Here is a 19,247-nt window from a genome sequence, read left to right on the forward strand (position 1 = left end):
TTTTATCAAACTGTTTACTCTCTCAGGGAAGGATGAAGTGAGGGAGGGAGAGAAAATCTGCAGTTCAAAAAAATTTTTAAATGAATGCTAAAATGTGTCTTTACACATTTCTGGAGGGAAAATAAAATATTATTTAATAAATATATAAGTTCAGAAAACAGATCATTCTTAACTAGGAAAAAAAAGAACCAAACACAAAGACTGATTACTTTCTGGGTAAAGTGGACACATCCATGCATGTTGATATGTTTAACCACAAGAGATGGAAAGAGAATAGCTTCCTCAATTTATAGGTATATTGCAGGATGATTGATACTCAAATGTCCATGTATACTTTAGGACCAATGAAGGTAATTTCTTGGGGGTGAGGCTGGATGGCCAAGACTGGAGCGAAGTAATTCTACCAGTGCACTCCCTATTTCTATTACCTTCCTTAGTGAGGAAAACAGTTTGTATACTTGTGTGTGCTTCTCCTTAGCCAGCAGCTACATTACTAATATGTTTGTAAATCAGATGGATAAAAGAAGCTCATTCTTTCCTCATCACCCATAAGAGTACACAATTAACTCCCAGAGTACAAACCAATTGGTCTCAAGAGATAAAATCATCATTGATTTATTTATCTAACATACTTCATGTGCAAGAAGGCACATGACATCTAAGAATCAAGATACACAATCAATTGCTTCTCTCCAGAATCTTACAATCTATAATGGACAATGGTGTTAACATGTAAATAGTATTAATATTAACAGCTACAATGCATTTCTTTATACTTTCAACTTAAAAAAAATTTCAAAGTCCATGATCTCATGTTTGTTTGTTGTTTCTTTTTTTTAAAGATTCATTCAATAAACATTTGTTAAGTGTGTATAGTTCCCTCAGATGCTTTGGACACCAACATACTATGTAGAAGGAGGATGTGGATCACAAGACTTCAGGGGCTCATTTCAGGCCTCATTCAACAAAGACATCAGAATATGGGCCACAAATGATAGACTAGCAATCATTAGACACAAATGTGATCTTGGTCCCTTTTAATGCTAGTGACTTCACTCTCAAATATATGCTGCATATGTCCTGTTTCTACATAGTTTTCTCCCTCATTAGATTGTAAGCTCCTTGAGGGCAAATTTTTATCTTTCTTTATATCCCCAGTGGGTAGCACTGGCATGGCACATGATAAATGTATGTTGATTTAACTCATCATTGCCCTTCATTTCATCACAGCTACTTGGCTCTTCCATTTGTTAGTTGCCTGATTCTGGTCAAGTAACAACTTCTCGCACCCTTAGTTTCCTTAGTAAAACAGGGTCAATAATGCTTATACTACTTTTCTCACATAATTATTAGAAAGAAGTTTATAAAACTTTGATATACCATGGAAATGTGACATTATTATTTCTCAATTTTAGGGAACACATTTGGCAATTGTGGCATCATTTGCTATGACCTAATAATGATCTTATTAAGCTACAACTAGAGTCAAACTATTCTAAAAGGCAATTAAGTATGTGCTTGGTAGCTTTTGGAGTAACCTATACTTATTCGTCTTATTCAGAGGTACAAGGAAGGTGGATTAATGGTGTCAAGCAGCCTGCCATCATCAGAAACTTCACCTAGTGTGGAATTATGAGAGTTTATCTGGTTTGCTTGATGAAGGTCATGCAGTTCTGGTTGTCTTTATTGATGCAGATGCATCCTTAGTAGTCAGATAGAGACTTGGTAATACTAGATTGTCAGCTGGTGTTTCACTAAGAGAGCAAGTCTCTAGGGAAACCATTTGACAGAATCTTTTTGGTTATACATTAATTTCATTCATGCTATGCAAGCCCAGTCACCATCTAATTTTTCCAGGGCAGATGCTCACATTTCACGATTTCCTCTTTTTTTTTTTTTTTTTTTTACCACTGCAGAAGTCCAATATAGTTCCATTGTGTTTCAGCATCGTTTTCATTACTCTTCACTCAATTTGATTCAATAAACAATTATTAAATACCAACTGTGAACACAGCACTGCACTAAGCTGTGGGAAAGATGAAAAAATTAGAAAACACACAATCCAATATAGTTTCACAGGAGGATTTGACATTTAGATAAATAAGGGTATTGCAGAATAATTTCTGAAAAACATAATAGGTACAGAAGAAGTACTATAAGCATATGGGGGGAAGTGTTGGAGGGACTAGGTGAGATAATGCCTGAAGTGGACCCTACTACCTCCTTTTATTCCATTGGGTGTACTAACATCAGTGGTGGATTGTTGTTATTTTTCAGAGCTGTCACCTGTAATTTGTGTACCGAGGCAAGTTGCTTGAAAATAATTGCTGGGGAAGCTGTGTGAGAGAGATGTGAGAGGCTATGGGCTGGGAAAGAGTGCACCAAGGGCAGAGCATCCAGTGGCTGTCTGATAGCTTGCTACTTCAATTAATTATTCTTGGTAATGTAGGTGTAAAGCTTAGCTGTTTTCATATGTCCTTGGACAAAACCCTTATTCCTTGGCCTAATTATGATTGTTTTATTCTCATGTTTACAGACTGAAATCCTGAGACCTGTATAAAAGTGGGAGGAGGATTTTGAAATGGGAAAAGTTTCTATTTAATGCTCTTATCTTTCCCTATGTGAGCTCTTTTACACCTATGTTCCTTCCCTCACTCTTCCCAGTTTTCCTTGCTTTCCCAGATGCCCAACATTATCATTCTGCCCTGGGTATTCTGTACCACACTAAGGTGGTACCTCCTGAATTTGGTTATAAGGTTCAAAATGAGATATTGTATGGAAAGTGTTTTATAAACTTTAAAGCACTATAGGAATCCCAGCTATTATTAGTGTTGATATTAAAAGAAAAGTCTATAGAGGAGAGTATTTTACCCCAATAATAAGTATTTAATAAAAGGATTTAATGCAGTGTGGCATCTGGTAGGAAAGAGAAATCTGGACAGGTGGTACTTGATCATTAAGGTCTCTCAAATCATTCACTACAGATGTGACTTCCTACTTAACCTATTCATTGATCAATCTTGGTTAAGATACTTCCTTAGCTTTAGCAACAAATTAAGAAAAGAGGTGTAAGAAGAACTTACCATATAGTAGTAGGAGAGAAAGCGCATTGCTTTTAGAATCTGATATGGGTAAGAAGCTTTTTCTTGCTAGCTTTATTACCCTAGGTCAATCACTTATGTCTCCATTTTCTAAATTGTCAAAGTGAAGATTTAAGTCACTGGGTTTAAGAAGGGTAGTATGTCACAGTGGAAAGAGTTCTTGCTCAACCCAAAGGACCTAGGTTTGAATGTGGGCTTCCTATTGATCATCTGTGCAAACTTGGCTTTTGTTTTCTCATCCCTATTTTCTAGTATTTATACTCCTTCTTTCACAGGGTTGTTGTAAAGATAAAATAAAACGATATATAAAGATAAAGTGAAACAATGTATGCAAAGTACTTTGTAATTGTAAAGTACTATAAAAATGTAACTATGAGCACCCGCTACAATTGCCAAGATTTTATTTCAATATGACTTGTTACTGCAGGAGGCTGGTCAAATTTATTGGGTTTAACCAGATGATGAGCTTAATTTTTAGCTTATCACTTGAGAAATTTTATGAAGCAGAGCTACCTCTTGATGTTGGCCTAATTTTAGTTCCTTACCCTCCCCCACCTCCCACCCCAGTCTTTTTCTGAGCAGAAGTCAGAGGCCAGAGATTGAGAATGTCCATTGGTTCCTGGAAGAGAAATACCTGTGAAATTGGCAGTTCCAAGGACTGCCCAATTTAATCTGAGATAATAGCTTTTCTGCCCAAGTGATAGTAGCAACTAAGACAGTGGAGGAACATGGGTATCTGTGGCCCATACTAAAGAGTCAGAAAAGGAGGTATGGGGTTTTTGAACCATATGTCTTCAGGAACGAGAATCATGAAACTCATTAGTGGGAAGACTTGAACCCTAGAAAGAAAAGGGGATTCCCCAAACAGTACTAGCCTTAGGATTGCCTCTATAACTACCTAAGCTCAGGGACCAAGTCTTCCAGTGAGAGAAGTCTAATTCCTAGACATTGCTAGTTTCTGGAGGAAGAAGATTGAACACATAACCCTCAAATCTGAAAGTCATAGTATGCTGCCACTATTACCATAAATCCGAGGTCTTGAGGGAAAGGTAGAGCTAATTGGAAAGGAAGAATTTCCATTGATCATTTATCAAGCTACTAAGAAGGCTTTATGTATTTCTTGTATTTTCTGTGGCATGAAATTAAAACTGTTATTTTGACTGCTTGTATGGGAACTTGTGATTCTGTACCTATTGTAACATATTTTTGAATCTGTATGAGGGTCAGGTCTGTGCTATTTTATCTCCAGGCTACTCTAGTACCCTTAAGAGGTTAAGAAAGTTTCTCTTCTCTGCCATTAGCTTGAGATGCCAACAATTGTGTTCTCCCTCTTTTTAGGGGCCCAGTGACTAGCACCCCAGTTTCTTTAAACCACTTAATACTGGACAAAGGAATATTCACTTCAAAGATATACTGAGAACAATCATAAAAAATATTTCTCTTAATGATATGAGGACATAATCCCACACCACACAAACATTATTTTGGTCTCTGGGAAGGAAAGAGGAATTAGGCTTATAGCTTAGCTTGTTTCTAAATGGTATTAGTGCTAACAAGTTCAAGTCCAAAGCCCCAGTGGGCTGGTATCTTTGACCACTTGATCCTTAGTATTTACTGATGGGCTGGCTGCAGCACTTGACCTGGATTGCTGGACTCCTAGATCCCTGTGGATATATATCTACATATATGTGTATAGACATGTAAATATTATTTCCATGGATGCACATTTCACATATATTGATAGCTTTCTGTATCTCTACATACATATGTGCATATATTTGTTTGTCCATGTCCAATTCTTTGTGATCCCATTTGGGGTTTTCTTGGTAAAAATGGCGATTTGCCATTTTACAAATGAAGAAACTGAGTTAAACAGAGTTAAATAATTTGCCCAGGTCACATAGCTAGGATAGTATCTGAGGCCAGATTTGAACTCAGGATATCACCTACACATACATAAACACATAAAGTCAAAATGAGCTCCCTTCTGGAGGAAGGAATTAGAGCCTAGGATTTTTACTACAAGGTATATGAAGTAGTTCTTCCCTAGACTAGAATGCAGTAAGTTCCTAGTTATGCTTAACCAGGCCATTTTAAAGAGGCAGACAGTTCCAGTCATATCATTAATGAAAAAGACTTGTTTCCAGACATATAGCAAACTAACGCTTAATATGTTCTCATACTCCTTTCTTCTAATTTCCCAAAATTAGGCCCTCTAACATCTTCTAAGGTGATGACACCATCTTAGTTTGTCTAGGAATACATCAATTACATTATATTTTTATCCATATTCAAGATTTCCCAGAGAAAACTCTGGGTGTGAGGACAAAACAGGCAAAAAAGACTGATTCAGAGGACATGCCCAAGAAATATTATTTTAGATATTAACTGCCAAGATTTAACTCAGTTCATGTAAACCCACATCTGGGCCTGAAGGAGAGAGAACTAGGCTATATAAGTTATATTATTATTATTACTTAATCTTTTAAGTTTTCTCTCCTTTTTAACTATATTACTTCCCCAAGGGAAGTTTTAGCATCAAAGCCAAAGGATAAACAATCATTACATTGAACTTTTCATAAGCAAAGAGCTCTTCTTAAGTAAGAAAGGGAGAAAGAGAGAAAATATGTTTTCAAGACATCATGATAGGGAACTGGTTTATCAACTACCCAGTATATATTTATTGCTTTGGGTAAATAATATATAAATAACAACAAATCAAATAATAATAATAATGAGTAATAAAAAGAATATGAGGTATTCCTTTGCTCTATCCATTTGACTAAATAAGATCCTGAAATTCTCAGCTTTGATGTTAACTAAAATTTGGTGAAGACCCCCAATATTGGGCATTTCAGTTACTATGATAGGGAATACCTCAATTTCTTCCACTACTCCTGACAGTATTAAACAGCAAATGTCCCTGATTAGTAACCTGATTGAAATACTTTATCACTTACTAGGATCTTCTCTTTGTCTCTCTCTACAATACTATTCTTATGAATTTTCCCCATCCATTTCAACTTTCTTTGTTCTGTTAGAGTCATATTTCCTTGTTGAATTCTTATATTTCATAGTTCATATTTCTTACATTTCTTTTATACTCCATCCTTTTGCATTTGAATCAATGTGCCTCTCACAGTTTCTCCTCCTGAGTCATATTTATTTCTCATCTGCATCCATCTACTTAATTGCACTGATATGTTGGAGCATTCCAGCCTAGTGAATGGTAGGTTTACCTTACTTTATCTTTGCCTAGTCACCTGAAATAATATTCCTTTGGCCACAGAGGTACCAGTTAAATATAACAAAGATTGACATGGGGAAGAAAATAGATATCTATTCAGGAGATCTGGCATAGGTCCTCCAAAAAACAGATTACATTTTCCCAAGACAGTAAAAATGAAATTGGTCTTTGTTTCCCTGAATATTCCTATAGAAATAAATTCCAAGTTAGAAATTAGGGTATTTTGTGAGCTAGAAACCAAATATTTATTAGCAGATGATTTTTCCAAGATCTATGATCAAAGTTGCAGTTTCTTGAGGATTTATTAAATACTCATTGTGTTTCAAGTACTGTGCTAAATGTTGGGAATTCAAAGATTAAAACAAAACAGTTCCTGTCCTCGAGGAAGTTTACATTCTATTGGGGCTCGTGCACTCAAATAGAAAATATGAGATATATAACAAAGTAAAATCAGAATAATTTGGGAGGTGGAGAAGGGATAGCACTGACAATTATTGGAATAAGGAAAAACTGTAATTAAGAGATGATTAGCTCCTGAACTGAGCCTTCAAGTTTACTAAGAATTCCAAGCAAAGATGAGGAGGGAAAACATATAAGCCTTTGCAAAGATACACAGAGAAGTTGTGAGTGGGATGTCATGGAAGAAGAACAATAGGTAGTTACTGCATTGAACTCCACTTTGCCTGGAACACAAAATGTATGAGGAGGAATAATACGAAATCATTTAGGAAGATTAGTTGGAGTTAGATTGTCTGTCATGTTTGTATATCAGAGGGATTTGTGCTTTATCCTTGAGGCAGTATCCTTAAGGGAGCCAGTGAAATTTCCAGAGGAGGAAATTGATATGATCAGAACTATACTTTAGGAATATTTATTTGACAGCTGGTTGGAGGTTGGTCTACAGGCAAGGAGACCAATTAGGAGGTTACCAGTGTTTCAGATCTCTTGGCTCTCTCTGTGTGTTCCCACCCACCCATTCCTACCCAGCTGCATTCATTTTGGACTTCTTTATTTCTGCTACAGTCATTTTGAATTGCTTTGATTTCTCTACTATGCCCACTGGAAAATTTTGTCATCTTGCAAGATTCATACCCATATCTCATCAGCATTATCTGCCCCTCTGATTGGAGAGTGGAATCAAGTATTCCTCAAATCCTATTAAAGGAGGGAAGACTAAAAAGACATACCTCACTTTTCTACTTGGTTATGTACTCATTTATAACTTTTTTTTGACTTCTACCATGTTCCCTGTACTTTCTCTCCTCCCTTTTAAGTTTTCTTTTGTGTGTTGTCTTCTTCCATTAGATTGCAAGCAGACAGAGACTGCCTTATGTAGATTGTAGTAGCAGATTCATTCTTAACACCTCTTTGAGAAGAAAAGGTACATAGCCAACACATTGGGTACAGAAATGCCTTTAGGAACAGCTTACAGAATATATTGGATCATAAAAAGACTGGTATTTGGGAGGTACCAAAAAGTAGTTTAGGAGAAATCCAGATGTGTGATGATTAGGATCTAGATAAGGAATCTATAGGAACAGAGATTAATGAATAGATTCAAGTGATGTTGCAGAAAAGCAAAGCTTTATGAGTAGGCTGAAAAGTGGTAAATGAGTTGGGTTTCAATGGAAGTAAGTACAAGGTAATGAATTCATGGAAAATAATATGAATTGTATTTATAGGATGATGTCTGAGCCATTATAGTTAATTGCAGTTCAGCATCTAGCACAAGAGGATAGAATATGGACTCTCCCCACCCCCACCCCAGATTACATGTTGAAAGAAATTAGAATGTTAAATTGTGTTATTCAAGATTCATTGTATTCCCACTTTTATTTCCCACATTTCCACATCTCTCATTAGGGCTTTTTTGGGACCACTGGTGTGCCCATGTACATAGTGGCCTGTGCTGTTGGAAACACAGAAAAGGAGGAAAGAAAAGGCTTTCTATTATGATGTTTATCAAGGATAAAATAAATTGAGACATCATTCTGGGGGAGTCACGCATAGCATATCCTGCATATTCCTACAGGGTCCTGGATCCAGACTATCAATGTTAACCTTAGAAAAAAAATCACAGGGATCACAGAACCATAAATTTAGAACTAGAAGTAACCCTAGGAAACATCTAATCCAATCATCTAGTTTTACAGATGAGAAAACTGAAGTCCAGAAAATTTAATTGATTTATCCAAAATCATGCAGATAGTTGACAGAACTGGGATTTGAGAGAAATTCTCCTAACTCCAAGCCTATTGTTTTTTCTACTATACTACAACATCTTACAAAAAGTATAACTTGATGAAAGTTGATGTGATAAGGTTCCCAATAATGTTTTGTTTTTTTTTTAAATGAGGGCATCTTGCTGGGTAATATTTAAAATACTTTCCAGATTTTACATTCTCTACAAAATACTGAGCATCATCAAGGAGATTATTAGAAGTGAATCTGAAAACTATATTGTATATTCTTTTTTTATTATAGCCTTTTATTTACAAGAGATATGCATGGGTAATTTTTCAGCATTGATCCTTGCAAAACCTTCTGTTCCAACTTTTCCCTTCCTTCCCCCCACCTCCTCCCCTAGATGGCAGGTAGACCATTACATGTTAAATATGTTAAAGTATATGTTAAATACAATATATGTAATACATATCCATACAGTTATTTTGCTGCACAAGAAGAATTGGGCTTTGAAATAATGTAAAATTGACCTGAGAAGGAAATCAAAAATGCATGTGGACAAAAACAGAGGGATTGGAAATCCTATGTAGTGATTCACACTTATTTCCCAGAGTTCTTTTGCTGGGTGTAGCTGGTTCTATTATATTGTATATTTTTATACAAAACCACAGTGCAACTGCATCTCAAGAAAGATATAATGGAGCTGGAGATAGTCCAGAGAAGGGAAAATAAATTGATTAAGGAAATGGGGAAGGAGGAAAGAAACAACTACTATTTGAGAATAGATTAAAAACAACTTCAGGCTAGAAAGCTGAAAGCTGAAAGAAGATTTCACAGAAGTCCACAAAATAATGAACAATATAAAAAGGATGAATATGGACTTGTTTGTTCAATATTAGGCTAGAATTAGAAGTACCCTCTTGAAGCTTGAGAAAGTTAAGTTTAGGACAAAGGATAGCTTTAATAGCTAGCATTTATTCAATACTTTAACATTTGCAAAATACTTTACAAATAGTATCTCATTTTATCCTTAAAACAACCCTGGGAGGTAGGAGCTATCATTATCCCCCTTATAGATGACAAAGTGAAATATTGCTTTATAAAGGGGGTAGTCAAATTATGGGACTATCTCAAAAGTTGATAAGAGCCTAAGAAATAAAAATAATTTTTAAGGGTTTAGGTAAAGTAATAGACTGTTACTGATACTGCATTACTAAGGATAATGACCAGATTCTTCTTAATAATGCAGTATCAATAATAATACCCAACCAAATAACCAGATTTGGGTATTTTTTTAGTCTTGTAAAATTGGTGTTAGTGGAATACCATGTCCTCTTATTTCCCTTGGAGCTTCTATCATGGGAAAAAATTTGAGCTGAATGGTACATAGATCTGACCCACTATGATAGCTCTTTGGCAGCTTACTGAATGTAAAGGATGAGAGAAAGACAAAATATATGGAGGTTTGCAGTAGGTGCTGTCCATGGTGATAAAGAAAATCTTTGCCAATTTGGGTGGCCGAATGTTCGAAGGATTTGGAGACAGAAGGGTATTTAGAAATTACCTAACTTAACCTCAACATTTCACAGAAAAGGAAATCGATGCTTAGAGAGGTGAAATAATTTAACATTATAAAATCATAGTTGATAAGTGGAAGAAACTTTTTCTTTTGGGGGGAAAAAGAAACTTGAGATTTTCTCATTTAATCCCCTCAGTTTAGAAATAAACTGAGTTCAAAGAGAAAATAAATAGCAAAGCTGTGATTTGAACCCAGATTTTCTAATTCCAAATTCAATATACTTTCTTTTATAGCAAGGTTGTCACCTCACAGGTATCACAAAGCCACAGAATCTTCATTGGAAAGTAACTAGGAGACCAGTGAGTCCAGATGCATGCGAAAATATACACAACTGGTTATAGTCAACTGTTGCTTGAAGACCTCTTTTGAAGAGAGAACCACTGTTTTCCAAGACAATCCATTCCATTTGTGGATAGTTATTAAGGAGTTTCCCTTATATCATGACTAAAATTGCCTCTCAGAAACTTTCACCCATTGCTCTTAGTTTTTGTCTTTTAACAAAGAAGAACAGATTTAATTTCTCTTACACTTGACAGTCTTTCAAATACTAGAAGAGAATTCTCATATGTCTCCTTTCCTAATTACTTTCCTCTTTTCTCTAGGACAAACATCTGCAGTTGCTTTAAACTAACTTTATATGTTATGTTATATAGAGTCAAACTGGATTCTAATTTTTTTCTGCAACTGAACATTATTTTTTTCATTCTTGTGTATTTACACAAAAGCATTCCAGTTTCTGAAAGGAATAATGCTGAAGAAAGATGACTTTATTTCAGGTATCCCTTCTATAGTTAGTGCTCTCTCCAACCTCAGATTACATTATCTAAATACCTATTATGTCCTAGTAGAATGTAAGCATTTTGAGAGAGAGAATTTTCATTTTTGTCTTTGTCTTCTCCTTTTTCATTCCATCCCTTCCCTCCCAATAGTATAGTATATAGACAATAAATGTTCTATTGAATTCAATCCATCCTCATGTATAATAATTTCAATAACATAAAGGCAACAATAACAAATACAACAGACAATGCTGGAACCATGACATCAGAGTCAAAGCAAATATCTTTATTGATGATGAAGAACAAACCACAAATATGGAAAGTAACATTCTACTAGGTGACTTTTCTGAACTCTGTGGGTGAGAATGAAATGGAGGAGAGTATTGTCTCCTTTGTGAGACAATATATCCAGCAGATATACTTGTAGATTTGTCATAAATCCACTTTCATCCAGGATAAAGCATTCCCTTTCAGTTGGCACTTAACAAGATTTTGCGTATCTTATTTTATGAATATTCCTTAGCAATTTTTGCACTGAATCTATGCTTTCATGGATATAAGGAATTTCTGAAAGAATACAGCTCCCAATATCATAGCAGATGAGCACCTATTCTTTTATTTTTCTGGTTCTTTATGTTTTTTTGTGTTCTTTTTCATTATCAATAGTATTTTATTTTTCCAAATACATGCAAAGAGAGTTTTCAACATGCATTTTTTGTATGCCAAATTTTTCTCCTCCTTCCCTTATCTCCCCCCTCCCCAAGACAGCAGGCAATGTGATATAGGTTAAATATGTGTAATCCTTTTAAACACATTTCCATATTTGTCATATTGTGCAAGAAAAATCAGATCAAAAGGGAAATAACCATGAGAAAGAAAACAAACAAATATCTCCATATTCTCTCTCTGGATGCAGGTGGCATTTTTCATACCAGATCTATTGGAACTGCCTTGAATCACACAATTGTTGAGAAGAGCTAAGTCTATCACAGTTGATCAACACATAATCTTGTCACTGTCCACAAGTTTCTCCTGATTGCAGTACCTAGTCTTATGGGCTTAAACTCTGTGTCATGGATAGATTAAATGATTTTCCCAAGGCCACACAGTAAAAATGTATCAGAAGAGAGTTTTAAACTCTAGGTCTAGCTGCCTCAGAGACCAGATCTCTATCCAATAATGAATGAATATGATGTTTAACAATATAATATTTAACAAGTATTTATTAAACACTTATTTTTTGCTGGACATTATTCACTAATTACTCTATTCTACATCTACTTAAGAATACTTTTATCTATTAGAAATAAATCCCCAAACCCACAATCTAGTACCTTAAATAAATGAAAAATAACTAAAAAAAATTGCAAATCATTCACCCTCATCTCTGAAGTAATTTATACATTTTGAAGGCAAATTGTTTTAGGAGTGCTTAAATGACTGGTATTATTTGTTTTCATTCTCACTTATTATACTCATTAATCACATTGATATAAGTGAGCCATTAATGAATGTGCCTTATCACTTGGCTGTCCTTTTGTCCTTCTTTTCTACCTTCTTTTTTTCCAAATAACTTCCTTACTTCAAAAAAAGTAGTTTACATTTTTCTTTCATTCAATAAAAATTCCAAACAATCCCTTCTTCTGCACCAGAGGTTTCTGGGTAGTGGTAGGGGGAGGAGAGAACAAATTTTTATTAATCGCTAAGTATTGCACAAAGCTAAGTGCTTTGCAAAGAAAATCTCCTTTGATTCTCAAAGTTCCAGGAAAAGGGTTCAGAAGTCACTTAATATCAAGATGACTCTTTCTACTTTTGTAGTTTACCATTAGTTAACACAAAAGATGTCTGCTTTAACTCTGTTAGTGCCTATATAATCTGCTATATTTCATCAGAATTTTGGTTGATTTATTTGAATTGCTGTAGCTATTGTGAATATTGCACTTTTGGATCTGTTGCATTCAAATTTTTTCCCCTTTTGTCCAAATTTTTTATATCTATCATTTAATACAGTGCAGTAATATTCCATTGCAGCCAAATACTATAATCTATGCTTGATTCTTGGGCATGTATTTTATTTTCAGTTTTTATTATTACAATCATTTCCCTCATTTTTTTCCAAGTCCTTCTCAAATCCTACTCAAAGCTTCCAGAAGAGATGATCCCCAAATTGCCCAAATGTAACAGAATTTTATAGAGGAGGGTATGATGGCCCTGATAGAAATCTACTAATTTTTAAACACTTATAAAATACTTATTAAAAAATTTTAAAATGAGTGTATTAACTGAAGACAAGATATTCTTTAAGTATCCTAACACCAATAGAAGTATATAAGGTGGAAAGGAATTGCATTTAACCTTTGAAAACTGTGTTTCATTTGATGTTTTTCAGATATTTCAGTTGTGTTGCTATCCCATTTGAAGTTTCCTTGGCAGACAGTGAAGTGATTTACCATTTCTTTTTGCAGCTCATTTTACAGTTGGGGAAAATGATAGTGACTTGTGCAGGGATACATAGCAGGTAAATATCTGAGGCCAAATTTAAATTCAGAAAGGTGAGTCCCCTGACTTCAGATTCTGCACTCTTATCCACTGTGCCACCCATTTGCCTTTCATTTGATATTCAATATTGTAAACACCAAAAAAATTCATAATAATTACATAAACAGATAACACTGTGATTTGGTTAATTATCAACAAATTTTGGATTGGATTTTAATGGCTTGGCCACAGAGAACAGAATTAGGTTGAAGACAGATAGTTGACCAATAAACTTAAGTTGGAATTCTCCAAAAACAGAAGAGGGAAAATGGGCTTTCTTTCAATTGAAGAAATGATGAGTAAGAGATCTCTTGTTAGGGAGTTGATTCAATAATTTGCAGTCAGGTACAGTTTGGATTAGTGACCTATGATATTACCTCTGATGTTCTGTCAGAGTCCTGCATATCATATACATAGACAAAAAGACATTAATCCCATCTCAACCAATAGCAGAAAAAAAATCAAAGCAGTGGTAGTAAACACTTAAGGACTATAATGCACAGTAAAGAAAATTCCTTCATTGATTTTATTAACTTCCTTAATTTGCCTAAATGACATTATTTGATTTATAAAATTTTTATGGGAATTATGATTTCATTGATGTAGAAAACTCCTTGGACACTGAAAAGTGAGCTATTTGCCTGGAGTCAAAGATAGGACTTGAATGCCAATTTTTCTAACTCTGAAGCTGGTTTCTGTTCACCATACCAGGCTACTTCTCAGTTTTGAATAAAGATTATATTTATGTGGTAAAAAGTAATATATCAGAAGGCCCTATTTGCTAGTTAATTATACATTTTAAAAGACATTAGTTTCAACAAACTTTGAGTACCTTCTATATGCAAGGTACTGTGATAGGCACTGGGGATACAAAGACAAAAATTAATCAATCCCTGTTTCTCAACAAGATTATGTTTTATTGGGCCCAAAAATTGTGTTGGTTTTTGCTGGATTTAAATCTTAAGTTCTTATTTTCATCAATAAGAATATCACCTTGGATAACATTTTATGAAGAAAGAAACAACTGGAAGACAGGATTGTAAAAAGGGATCTCAGAGTTGTTTTTTTTCCCCCTCTCCTATGTATATGAAAGATCAAATAAGGAGAAAACAAACATAAATAAAGAATGAGGAAAGGAGAAGCACTTTTGTTGACTATTAAAAGGAACATTTTTATTGTAACTCTAACAAAACTCTAAAATGGGCTTGAAATTCCTTTCTGGAGATTAGCAAAAGAATAAATAACACCTGTTATTGATTATTTACACCAGGGTCTCTGAACCTTTTTTTTTTTTTTTTTCTTTTTTCTTTTTGGTAACATGGTTCTCTGCCAGGGTAATGTTTTTAAATGAATAAAATAAAACATATAACATTACACAGGAAACCAATTATACTGAAATTTAGTTGTCAAAGTATTAAAAACTCAATTCACAGCTCCCAAAGTAAGAACCTTCGATTTAGATATTTAGATGACTTCTTAAGTTTCATTCCAGGCTGATTATTCTGATTTTGTGATTAAGCGATTATGTTTAAAAGTACAATTTATTAGATGTTTTAGTCTTTATCATGATTTTTGTTTTTAAATAATGCTAAACATATTTATTTCATGAATGGAAGATATGGAGAAGATTCACACAGGAAAAAAAGGCAGGCAGGGATTGGTTATGATTTGTGTTCTAGGGAAACAACCTATGTCAAAATAACATATATTCAAGTCTGGGAGAATAGGAAATATTTCGTGAATATTAATATATGTTCTAACCAATTCATATTTGCATGCTTCTGTCATTTAAAAAATTAATGTATACTAAAAACCCCTCTCCCCCAATTTTGAAGGTCTCTTAGGAATAACTATATAAAATAATGATCCTAACCTTAATTTGCTTCTTCTAATTCCTTCCTGTCTATATCAGAATTTCCTTTCATGCTCCATTACACAATGATTCTCCTCCAATCCATAGAGCAATAGTATTTAGAACTAGAAGGTCCTTTGAAAGGGCTAATTCTATCATAAGTAAGACAAACCTCACTTGTTATGATCTAGCAGGAGGAGGGGCTCAGAGTACTTTCCTATTTTAGTGGTATGTTCCTTTGAGTAGTACCATAAATATTTATTGTGCACATATGTCAGCAAAACAAAACTCTGAAAGGACAACACAGTTTTTGCATTGTTAAGATGGATGGTCTTTATTTTTTTAAATTTGACTTTATAGGATATTGTTGGCAATCTTTTTTTTTTTTTTTTTTTTTTTTTTTAATCAGAGCTAACATTGCCTGTGGTTGCTATTGACAGGACTAAGACCATCAGGGAAGGAGAAAAATAGAGGAAAATGGAATCTGGAAAGAGGAAGGGAAAGAGAAAAGAGAAAAAAAAGAAAAGAGAATTTCAATTCAACAAATGTTGCTGAGTGCTTTCTTTGAACAAAGCAAGGTGGTAGGCCTTGAGTAGAGTACATAGATAAATTTCTTGATAGGGTTTATAATATTGTAAAAAGATGAAATACACCATGTACCTGTTGGTACTTTACCCAATTTTCATTTTCCCCAAACAGAACTTAATCTCCGGAGGACAAAGAGACTTTTTAAATATACATATATAATACATGAGAGGCAGGAAAGAAGTCAGGAAGATCTGGATTCAAGTACAGACCAGGACTGTGACTAGATATTTAATTTCACAGTGACCCCAGGAAACTTTCTAAAGTTCTAAGTAACAGAACAGCTGCTAACTCACATTTATTCTCATTGATAGAAGAACTATCCTCAATGGCATTTCTTGCACCAAAAAAAGCACAAATTTTGAAGGGAACCTCCCCCCCCCCCCCAGCAAAACCAAGCAAAGTGTAAAAATGTATAAAATATAAAGTGAGAATTCCAATTAGAGAAAGCTCACTTTTGCCAAGGGAAATCAGGAAGGTAAGATGAAAGAAAGGATTTTTTTTTTTTTTTTTTAAATAGCCTCAGCACTTGATTCAATTTATCAAACTGATGGTGGATAAGCAGGATTTCACCTGATGGAGATATTACTGACACATTTCTCTTACTCGACTGAGAGACTGATTGAAGCATAAAGGAAAATAGGTTTAATGTTAAAGGAGGATGTTCTTTCAACATGATATTCACTTTGTGGTAATTAAGGAATTGCTACATTAACCACTAATAACACACAACTTTAGCATACACACACACACACACACACACACACACACACACACACACAAAACTTTTCAAAGTACTTTCCAAACATTGCATCAGTCGATAAGTATTTATTGTGCATCTACTAATTATATCTTACAGTTTATATATCTTCTTACGGAAGCTTTTTTTAACTCATCAGAGAACTTTTCCTTATTTATTCTTATAACAATGGTAATACTTTGCTCTTGAAGGATGTAATTGAGACACAGTTTGGCCATCTGTAAAGAGAAGGGGTGGGATTAAATTCTAACATCTCTTCTCTTTCTGAAATTCTATAATTCTGTGGCTCTTTATAGTTAGGACCGGAGGGAAAAAACACCGCCAAAGACAGTTTCAAGCCGCCGACCTGTCAAAGTAGCGTCACTTCTATTTACAGAAGGGGGAGCCTGAGAGAGCCAGGCACGAGTTGCCAAGGCGGAAGCTGGTTTGGAATTTGAAACTACAGCTTTCCCACCGGACCCATGTCTAGTATCACAAGGGCAAGCAGAAGAAGCTGCTGAACCTTCGTTTTAGGGTGCTGAGAGTCACAAACGGTAGGGGCGTCTGAACCGGACATTTTTTGAGTCTTGAGGACTTCTACAAGGCTAGACTTTTTTATTTTTTCGGCTTCATGGGCAGATTTTGGGGAGAGGGGGAGAGATGAGCCAAAGAGTGAAGCGGCAATAGTTTGACCAGAAGCACGGTCTGGTCAGCCACCCCACCCTTGGCAAAGTGAGTTCTCGCGTGCTTGCACATCAACTCACACATTCTTGCATGTGCAACTAGCTTTTCTCGTAAGCTCCCGGAAAACCGAACAAGAACATTTTGCATTTTGTCACTATCACTCAACAATGAGGAAACCTTGCCTTCTAGTTTAGATATAAAAGGAAAGAGAGAGATCTTTTAACTGTTACTATATATTCGCCCACGCTCGGTGCGCAAACACACTGCTTCTGCGGTAATCCTGCTCAGCTGGGACCTGACAACTTAGACCACCCCTCATGCTCGGTTTTTAATGTTAACTTTTTATTCAGTCCCGGTTTCCCCTCTGTAATCCTATTTTCTGGGTTAAACGAGCAGAGGAGGTGATCTCTTCTCCCAATCTTGGCGATTGCTCCTAGATGCCACGGACAATCCTGATCGCTGCATTTCAGCAAACCGGGAAAAACGCAGCAGTAACGAAAAACCACAATCAAATGACACCGGAGCGCTACAGGCTCGCGGGGAGGGTAGGGAAAGGCCAGGGCAGTCAGCAGTTTAGGAAGCCACGTGAGATCTGCCCACCACTCCACCCGCTCTCCCTCAGAAGAAGGAAAAGGAGCAAGGAAGGAGAACTTCAATTCCCGGCTTGCAATTGGGCGGTTGCTTCGGAAGCACTACAACTCCCAGCGTGCAGCGAGACAAGTCGGAGCCACCTCCTTCTTCTCCCGCGGTTCCCCCTCCCCCCCTTCCCGGCTGGGTCCGTGTGCGCCTGCGCAAGAGAGGCCGGAGCAGTCTTACCCTAATGTAAGATGGTGGCCCGTCCGGCTGTGGAACCCACGGAAAGCCGAGAGTCCCCCTCTCAGCCATAAAGGTCGGACTTGGAGGAGCCATCCGGCCCTATCCCGACGAGGCCTGCCCCGGCAGCCGCTCAGCAGTCACTTGCGAGGACGCGCCAGCCCGTGGGCTCGGGAGGAGGAGAAAGCGAGGTGCGGAAGGCGGGTGGGTGTCTGCGGGGCTGGGCTTAGGGGGAGCCGGAGGCTGGCCGGCTACGAGAGCTCGGAGGCTTCGCGGGGACTGTGCAGGCCGCACCGCCCCCCCACCCCCCAACACATACCCCACCCCCTGCCTCTTCTTCACCCTCCTCCTCCTCGTCTTCCTCCTCCTCCTCCTTCTCTTCCTCTCGCTTCGGTTCAGCAGCGGCCACCAGGAAAAGGGAGCGAGGCGGCGGCAGCAGCGGCGGCAGCAGCCGGAGGAGGAGGCTGGGGCGAGCTGGAGCCTCCTTCGAAAGCTTCTTCCACGGGGGAGCCTGTTAAGCTCCTCCCCCCACACCCCCTCTTTCCCCCTACCTTCTTTTCGGGACACGAGACTAGGGGCTGATACTGCATGTTTCCCCAAACTCCCTATGTCTTAGGTGGTAGCCCTTTTCCCGAGCCCTCGCGCCCCCATCCCTGTATCTAACATCACCTCCACTCTCACTCCAATTGCTTGCTACACATTTATTCCACGGCCAGGGCTGCTACTTGTTATTTGCCCTATTGCCATCACTCCGGACACGGACCCACTACCCCTTCTGCTGACGCCCTGGAGCTGCTGCTTTCAGCCAACCCACCGGTACACCTGCCCCGCGATAACTGCTGCTGCTGCTGCCCATTTACAGTCTGTCTTGGACTCCTGGCAGTGCTGCCCTTTAAGCACTTAATTTCATTTTCATCTAGTTGCTTAACTATCTTAAAGCTGCTTTTCATTCACCTCCCCCGCCTCTTTTCTTCATAACCAGACTGCTTGTATTTCCCTTTATTTCTGTAGTCAAAGTCTTTACATCTTTAGTTCCTGAAGGGAAGATGCCCCGTGTTTGGCCATGCTTACTGGAACGTTTAGAGAGTAAAAGAACTGGGGATTTGAATGACAGTGTAAGCAAGAAGTACCACTTTGGGAAATTTT

At 36.8% G+C, this 19,247-nt stretch overlaps 1 protein-coding gene across 2 annotated transcripts in view; it reads left to right on the forward strand.

Moving 5' to 3' along the window:
* The first annotated feature begins 18,080 nt into the window (after positions 1-18,080).
* Positions 18,081-19,247, forward strand: part of CNOT4 (CCR4-NOT transcription complex subunit 4) — a 166,928-nt gene continuing 165,761 nt past the window's right edge. For both annotated transcript variants that reach the window (XM_052001743.1, XM_052001744.1), the window contains exon 1: positions 18,081-18,292. The gene's annotated coding sequence lies outside the window, so the exon portion shown is untranslated. The remainder of the gene's footprint in view (positions 18,293-19,247) is intronic.

The sequence above is a fragment of the Antechinus flavipes genome, chromosome 5 (assembly GCF_016432865.1).
Source record: "Antechinus flavipes isolate AdamAnt ecotype Samford, QLD, Australia chromosome 5, AdamAnt_v2, whole genome shotgun sequence".
NCBI classification, from domain to species: domain Eukaryota; kingdom Metazoa; phylum Chordata; class Mammalia; order Dasyuromorphia; family Dasyuridae; genus Antechinus; species Antechinus flavipes.